The sequence below is a fragment of the Rhinolophus ferrumequinum genome, chromosome 2 (genome assembly GCF_004115265.2).
Source record: "Rhinolophus ferrumequinum isolate MPI-CBG mRhiFer1 chromosome 2, mRhiFer1_v1.p, whole genome shotgun sequence".
Taxonomy (NCBI): Eukaryota; Metazoa; Chordata; class Mammalia; order Chiroptera; family Rhinolophidae; genus Rhinolophus; species Rhinolophus ferrumequinum.
The window spans coordinates 87544330-87553232 of NC_046285.1; positions in this window are offsets into that span (position 1 = coordinate 87544330).

Below are 8903 nucleotides of genomic sequence, written 5' to 3' on the forward strand. Positions count from 1 at the left end.
AGTTATTTTCCACTAAGTAACTGTGTAAGTCTTTAATATCTGTTATTCCTTTAAGCTCAGAGAAGTTCAGTACTGAAAACAAAACAGTCTCAGGTACATCTTCTCAATCCGCATGTCAAATTGGAATCTGAATACTAAACTGTCACTTTTATAGTGGACAGAGAAAGTTCTGTTTTGTAACATCAGGGAAAAGTGTTCATGCAGCCTTTGGAGGCCATTGGAGGTCTAGGAAGTGGGATCTAAGACTCTTTAATTCTAAAAACACTTCAATATATTTCTTCAAGTTTTCCAGGACTTAACCATTTGGCTAAATTAAAATAAGTTAAATCTACTTTTCTTTGCTTCACTTCTTAAATACACATCAAGTGGCGGTGGTTAAAGAAACATAAGCATAAAGAAAATTAGTAATGTTCATTATTTTCTCCTTTACATCATGCAGTAAAAGTGACTTCCAAAAGTCACAACACAAACTCTCTTGATGAATGAAGCAATGGAAACTGGACACACCAACTTCCTATTTTGAGTTACATTAACTGGTGAAACCCTCCCTGCCCTAACTATACCTCAGACATGTCCCATCTTTTTCAGAAAATGTGTTGATCCAGCTTCTCAGATTTTTTGTTGGTAATTGGTTCAGATTTGTTAATTCTTGTGAACTAAGTTAGGAGAATGTATAGGCTATAATACTTAGATGGGCCACACATTCTGGGCTCATATTAAAAACCTCTGGTGTAAAATTTCCCTGCTTGGCAGGAGAGGTACCGTTGTTGAGTTTCTTTGACAATACCCTCTTGTTCTCCATTACAGGAGAGAAACTGAATTCTATTAATAAGTAGTATACAAATCCCTACCCTTGTTGTGTGTAACAAAATTAAGAATAGAGTTATATTCATTTAGCAGAAGGTTCACAAATATTATAAACGAAGGAACTGCTTTGAAATACAAGTGTTAAGGTTCTCCAGAGAAACAGAACCAATAGAATGCATATATGGAGAAAGATTTATTTTAAGGAATTGGCTCATGTAATTGGGGGAGCTGGCAAGTTTGCAATCTGTAGGGCAGACTGGCAGGCTGAAAACTCAGGCAAGAGTTGAGGTTGCAGTCTTGAGTTCAAAATCCGTAGGCAGAATTTCTGTCACGGTCTCAAGGAAGTGGTATTCATTCTACTCCGGGAAACCTCAGTGTTTGCTCTTAAGGCCTCCAACTGACTGTGGCCCACCCACATTATTGACTGTAATCTCCTTTACTTAAAGTTCACTGATTGTAAATATTAATCACATCTACAAAATACTCATCACAGCAACATCTAGTGTAGTGTTTGACTAAACAACTGGTCACCATGGCCTAGTTAAGTTGATGCTTAAAATTTAACCATCACAACAATCTTCATTCAATATTATTTCGTCAAAAGCACAAGATCCGTAGGTTTAAGTATAATTAAATACCTTAGTGAACGACATAAAGCATGCTTTCATTAAGAAAACAAATCCCCCACTGAAACTAATAAAAAAAAATGGGGGAATAAATACATACATACATACATACATACATACATAGCATCCATTCATCTCTTAAGAAAAAAGAGAAAACAAATCCCCTTGTTTTCACTTTTCTTCGCTTGGTTCAGTCAGTTGTGGTGGTGGTGGCGGTGGGTGGGGGTGGGGAAGGGAGGACTGGATGTCAGTTTTCAGGGGCCCTTTTTTGCATAACCATGTGAAATATTTGTGCTAGAATATTGGGGACAGCGTGTCTATTAGGATCAAAAGATAAACAAATTGCTTACAATCTAGTAGGAGGTAGAGACATATGAACAATCTATGTTACACATTATAAATTGTATTATAAATTAGGTGCCACAAAAAGATATCAAGGTAATAGTGTTGTAGGTATATAAAAGGGTTTGGATTTGATTGTGTTTCCAACTGAAAGGAAGTTTCACAGACTTGTGAGGACAGCATTGCAAACCTTCCTTACTACTTTTTCAATACAGGCAGGTGGAGGGGGAGAGGTTATAAGCCTGAGGAAATTGTTTCCAAGGTAGTGTCACTCCTTTTATGTGGGCAATGTCAGTGGCGCCACAGAGATGGCTAGAATTCATCAAATTCACCCAACAAGTCCTGACATTTGATGGTTCAATTAGGGTGATTATGGATAAGGTTTAAAAATCTGCTTTGTCAGCGGGTGATCCAATGAGGTGTTGCCATACAGAGCAGGTTCCCCACCCCACACCCAGTCCAGAAGCAGCTCAAAACATGGAGCTAAAGTTATGACGTTAATAAAGTTATCACAATAATTATTTGTGATGTGACGTGATTGGCAAAAATATTTTGTAACTGTTCTTCAGGCAGATAATCGCAGCAGGTCAGGTTTTTCTCCACCTTGTAGGAAGGTTTCAACAACTCTTTGTGTGTGTGTGTGTGTGTGTGTGTGTGTTATAAAAAGTGTCTATATTGTATGCTTTACCTTGAGAGAGAGCGACAGAGAGATGTTTATGACACAGAGATTATGACAGAGAGAGTTTTGAGTGTTTTTATACCAGCCTAAAGGGCTCACAAATGCTTTTTCTCTTTTCAGGAAGAAAGTTGGTGAAAATAATAAACTAGCTATGACCCGTATCATTAACAAGAACTGAAACACTGTGGGGGGCAGTATGTGTGGAAGGAAATGAGAGCAGAACAAAGTGGTTGCGTTGGTAATTTTGTTTTGTTTTTAGTTGCAGACATGTAAATACTGAATTTTCATAGTGTTGAGGAACCAAAATGAATTGGAAGGATAATACTCCTTATACCAGATGTTCAGCATAAATGTTATATAAGAATGTACACAATTCTTGGACATTAAAATGTCTCCGAGCAACAACAACTGGAGGAACATAATTCATTAGTCTTTTGATATGGGTGCATAGCTTATGCAAATTTCAATGGGCTTTTTCAACTAGAGTATCTATGTTTAATTTGGAAGACCTAATATTTGTGATAACTTTTTATTTTGGATTTTCTACAATAGTTGGATTTCATTCAATTTTATTTTAAAGGCAGGTAACATGAAATACATAACTAAACATTTAACAGTATTTTGGCTTGTGGGATTATTCATATATTTGTAGCTGCAAAACAGAAAAAATGTGCAGTTTAGGAGAGACTTTCAAAAAGGGGTGAGCCACAAAGCACCACTCCTCTCTTTAAACTCATTTCCTTGGTATTTGAACTCATCATCTCATAGCTTTGAACACTTGATATGAGAGGACTTCCTAGTTAATAATTCCAGCTCCAGACAATCCTCTGAACTCCAGACTTTTATATCTAACAGCTTAATGAACTCCACTTAGATGTCTGAAAGGCATTTCATATATAACATGTCTCAAGATGAACCCTTATTTGCCCCTGCGTCTCAACCCCCATTAAACTTGCTCCTCCTGAATTGCTTGTTATGTCAGTACAATTCTTCTACCCTTGGCTCAGGCCAATGATTTGGGAGTCAACAATCTCTCCTCTTTGCCTAACACCCAATAGGCCATTTATGAGCAAATCTTCTTGACTCATCCTTTGAGTTTTCCACTGTTTTTGGCCCATTCAAATGGCCTTACAGTGCTCTACAAGGAGGCCCCACAGGAGCTGCTCCCTCATTTACCTTCCTTCAATCCATCGTCCCCACCTCTCATTTCATATCCTATTACACTCCTCTTTCATTTTAATCCAGTGTCATGGTCTGTATTTGTTTTCTATTGCTACCATAACAAATGACCGCACATTGCCACAAATTTAACAGTATAAAACAATTCAAATTTACTATCTCACAGTTCTGTAGGTTAGAAGTTGAGTTAGCTCAGCTGTTTTCTTTAGTTTTTGGCAGAATCCCATGCCTTATGTTTGCAGGACTGAGGTCCCTATTTCCTTGCTGGCTGTCAGCTAGGGTCTGCCCATGGCTCCCAGAACCCTCTCTCTGGTCCTTGCTCATGGGACCCTACAGCTCAAAGCCAGCAACAGTGTGTGCTATTCTTCTCACACTTGGAATCTCTCTGATTCTCCCTCTGCTGAATCGGAAGTGAACTGAATTTAGAAAAGTATTAACCTACTAAATAGATTATTATTACATTGGCACTGTAGGTTCCTTAACTGAAATATAGAACTAACAATTTTTCTTAAAGAAAGGATAGATCATGATACTTACTGTAGAATCATGTAGAATTCAGTGATAAACGGTTTAGTATAATTTTAGTTTGTTGCTTTTATAATCTTAGACTGTAAAATAAAACAGTTGAACTGAAAATGTCGTGCTCTTACCCAATTTCATTGCCCCAGTGCTTTCCATGCTCTTTTGCTTTTTGTTGGCCAGCGTACTACTACTTTTTATGCCACGTATTTGAAAGTGTCAAAGGAAAGTACTGTTGCAGCCAGGCGGCAGCTGACTTTGTTTTTACTTAAGTGTGAGATAGCATTCACATGTCAACTTGTATTTTTTAATGAAATAATTTTTATGAATTCCAAATACACTAAATCATTGCCAGAATTACCTTTGAAAGCTTAGTGTAAAGTAATAAATATAGACTCCAGCAGCACCTCAATATATCAAATATCCATTCTCATAGATTGTTAGTTCTATATTTCAGTTAAAGAATCTACAATGCCAATGTAATAATAATCTATTTAGTAGGTTAATACTTTTCTTAAATTCAGTTCACTTCCGATTCAGCAGAGGGAGAATCAGAGAGATTCCAAGTGTGAGAAGAATAGCACACACTGTTGCTGTCTCTGAGCTGTAGGGTCCCATGAGCAAGGACCAGAGAGAGGGTTCTGGGAGCCATGGGCAGACCCTAGCTGAAATCAACATGAAAATATTAACAATTTTAGCTTTTAAAAACATTTACTCTTGATATTGTTTTCATTTTATACATTTCTCTATAGATTATCATTTTATACCTTTCTCCACATTATTGCCCCTATGATTGGCTATAAACTAAGGATATTTGTTTGTGCTACCTAGCCACCCCCAAGTGCAATAGACTAAACACTACTTGATTATCGTGACAACAAAGGGAAGATGAGATTTATTTCACACTATTTAAAAAATGTCTGAATTTGAGTATAAATAACTTACTTCCAGTTTCAGTACCATGAAGTAAAAGATTCAGAGTGGACTATTTGAGGTTGACAAAATTCACACATGTCTCCAAGAGTGGAGGGTCTGTAGGTTAAGATTGGCACCTGAGTTAGAAAGTCTACAAAACACAAAGTTTAAGGGTTCAGAGGGAAATTTAAGAGAATACAATGTGAATTAACAGCCTTAGGAAAGATCAAGAATGGGAAGAACTACGAAAAGAACTATAAAAAAGAACAGATAAGGAAAGCATGCAGAATAAGAGTTGCATATTAGGATGCAACTCAAGGAGGCTCAGCTAAAAAGGGGTTAGGACAAACTGGTCAAGGTTTCCCAAGGGCAACATTTAAGAGACACAAGCCAAGTTTTCAATTCAGGTGGTCAGTGGTGATACAACTTCTACTTAAAACTAAAGGGAACAAACAGGTCAGAGCCTGTGTGTGTAGGTATGAAGAGTTTGAAGGAGGAATCTTAGATTCTGGGTACAGCAATGGTCAAGATGGTCCCAAGGTTTAAATCCAATTCTTTAAACCTGTACTAAGGTACTTGTGTAACATGAGACCACACCTGGAATTTTCTTTAGCTATATGAAGCTTATATCTCAGAATGGCTTCCCACACACTAGTAAAGATTAGCAGGTATTTTGGACTGATGATATGTTCCGGAATAAAGTGAACAGAAGAAGAAAGAAAATTTCAAAAGGTCATGAGTCCAGGAGTATGATCTTCAGAAGAGTGATTTCATCTTTCTTAATCCACATAAGAGTGGAGTCCTATAGGGATGATCTCCTATTTGGGACCTGCCTGGGGCAGTTTAAGGTAGGAGTACCTCATTCTATCCTAGTTAAATTTAAGACAAGTACTTTTTAACACTTTCCAAAATGTTAGTCATGTTGCTTATCTTTTTGAATTCTGGCTTTATGCACTAGAAAGAGAAAAGCTAAACGGCTTTTTTTTGGACAAGATCCTTATAAGCACAATAGCTCTTCCAGTAAGTAAGGAATCAGACTTACAAAATTATCAGAGGGAACTTGTCAGATGTAGCTGGAGAGAGGTGAGTTGGTGAATTTGAACTTGTTATTTCCACTTAGAATGCTGAATCTTTTTAAGTTTACTTATGTATCCTCCTATACCCTAGCTTGCTCTGGAAACCAATAGAAAGAAATAACTAGTATTTTATGCATGTGATGTGTCAAAGACTGCATTTCAGAGGACTGCAGAAAGAAGAAAAAATAGAAATATCCGTAATCAGTGGTAGAGACATGCTAAATGCCTTTGTTACTGGTCCTAGATGGTGAAAGGGAAAACCATTAAATAGCTCCTGATTTCCTATTCTTTTTAAAAAAAATTTAGTTAAAATATAGCTAACACATAATATTACATTAGTTTCAGGTATACACCGTAGTTATTCAATATTTATATATTTAAAGAAGTGATCACCATTATAAGTCCAACAACCATCTGACACCGTACTATGCTATCACAATATCATTGACTATATTCCCCATGCTGTACATTATATCCCCATGACTTACTTGTTTTATACAAAGGAAATTTGTTTTACAAAGGCAATTTGGACCTCTTATTCCCCTTCAATTTTTCGCTTTTTAAATTTTTCAATTATAGTTGACATTCAATATTGTTTTATATTCATTTCAGGTGTACAGCATAGTGGTTAGACATTTATATAATTTAAGAAATGATCCCCCTGATTAGTCTAGTACCCACCTGGCACTACACGTAGTTATTACCATATTATTGACTATATTCACTGTGCTTTACTTTACATCCCATGACTATTTTGTAACTATCAGTTTCTACTTCTTTTTTGTTTGTTTTTGTTTATTAGTTTCAGGTGCACAAAACAGTGTAATAGTTAGACATTTATCATTTATATCCCTCACTCAGTGTCAATCCCCCTACCCCCATCCACTATCCCTCTGACATCGCACACAGCCATTACATTTCCACTGTCTCTATTCCTAATGCTGTACTCCGCTTCTCGTAACTATATACATAAAACTGTAGTTGACATTCATTATTGTTCAGCTTCAGCTTCAGGTGTACAGTGCAGTGATCAGGCAGTTTGTTTGTACTTCTTACTGGGATTACTGGGTCCATCTTTGTCTCTTGTTATAGCCTTTGTTTTTGAAGTCTATTTTGTCACCCACTGCCTGTGACCTGCCGGGGACTACCTGATAAGAGCTGCAAAGCAATCTGCAGTTGTTTGCTGCCTCTGCTAACCCTGGAGGCCTGAGGAAGAGGCCACACTGTGAACCTAGGACAACTGCCACATAGCTCCCCAAAAAGCCAGGATACCCCATGGAGTTCTGCCACCTTCCAGCTCCCTTAAGGTTCAGCCACTGATATGGTTCAGCCACTAAAAAAGCCTCATGTGGTACACAAGTTGGGTGAGTCAGAGTTTCAGGGAGTCACTAGAGTGGGACAAGTTGTGGTCACCAGGTTAATGTAAATTCTGGTTTGATGCCAGGGCTGAACCTGAAGTTACTCAGCAAAGGTCTCAGAGCACACTGAGGCCAGTCGCTGCCAGCCTGGGGTCTGTCGGACTCTGATAGTTTCCAAAAACGATTGCAATGAAGGCAGGGCTGGCTGCTTTTGGAGAAAGTACCTCCCATGTTGGGGAAGTTGGGTGAGGCGGGGTCCCAGTGAGTCAGCAAGACAGAACTGCTGAGCTCACCAGACCAATTAGATTTCAGATTTGGCCTGGGGGCGGGGTGTGTAGGCTCAACACAAGAAAGATGGCGGCCACCTGCCACCTGCACTGAAGGAGGATTTCCTCACAGGGAAATGGTGACTGTCCTCCAGCCCTCGATCTGAAGCAATACAACTCACTCTGCCCCCGTATGTCTCTGACACCCCTGAGTTACTGTTCGTCTGCTGGAGCCTAAGGTGAGTGCCTGGCAGAGAGAAAGTCTGTGTGGGGACCCTGGGTTTCCCACGGCCTTCCATCCCACCTAGATGATCGGAATCCCCACTGTTTTTCACAGCCAGTTGTTGTGGGGGTTCCTCTCCTCAGCACCAGTATTCTGGGTTGGGGAGACCAGTGTGGGGCTGGGATCCCTCACTCCTTTGGGGGTAACCTCCGTAGCCAAGATATCCTTCCTGGTTCTCAACCTCCACACGGAGGTTTGGGGTTAGCCAGTTCCGCATCTCCACCTCTCCTACCAGTCTTGACATGGCTTCTTTATAGCCTCAGTTATAAAACTTCTGTTCAGCCAAACTTAAGATGGTTCTCCAGGTTGATTGTTCTATAATTTAGTTGTAATTTTAATTTGTTCGTGGAAGGAAGCAGGCACAGTGTTTATCTTCTCCGCCATTTTGCATCTCCTCCTAGCCCCTGATTTCTTGACCACAACCACAACAATCCCATAGTAATGTTCTCTAATAAAGATGTGTAAATTTCAAGGAGTTGGAGTCTATAGAGAAGAAATGAATAGAAGTTATCTCAAAATGTAGTAACACTGAAAAAAAATACAGAAAGATCTGCATGGAATTCTTGGTATAGATCTGGAAGGGGCCCATAGAAATTATTTCCTTCAGTTACCTCCTTTTGAAGATGTCAAGGCTAAGACCTAGAGAGGTAAAGTTTACATGCCCAAAGGCTGGTTAGTGACAGACCCAGGACTAAAGTTTTAGGTCAGCAGATTCCCAGTTCAGTGCATTTTCTGTAGCTTCTAAAAACTGACTTTGCTTTATTAAAGCATAATCATAAGCATCAACTATTTGTAAAGTATCTTCTACATAATAGGACATTTTATTTGTATTTCTTAGTAAATTTACCACTAC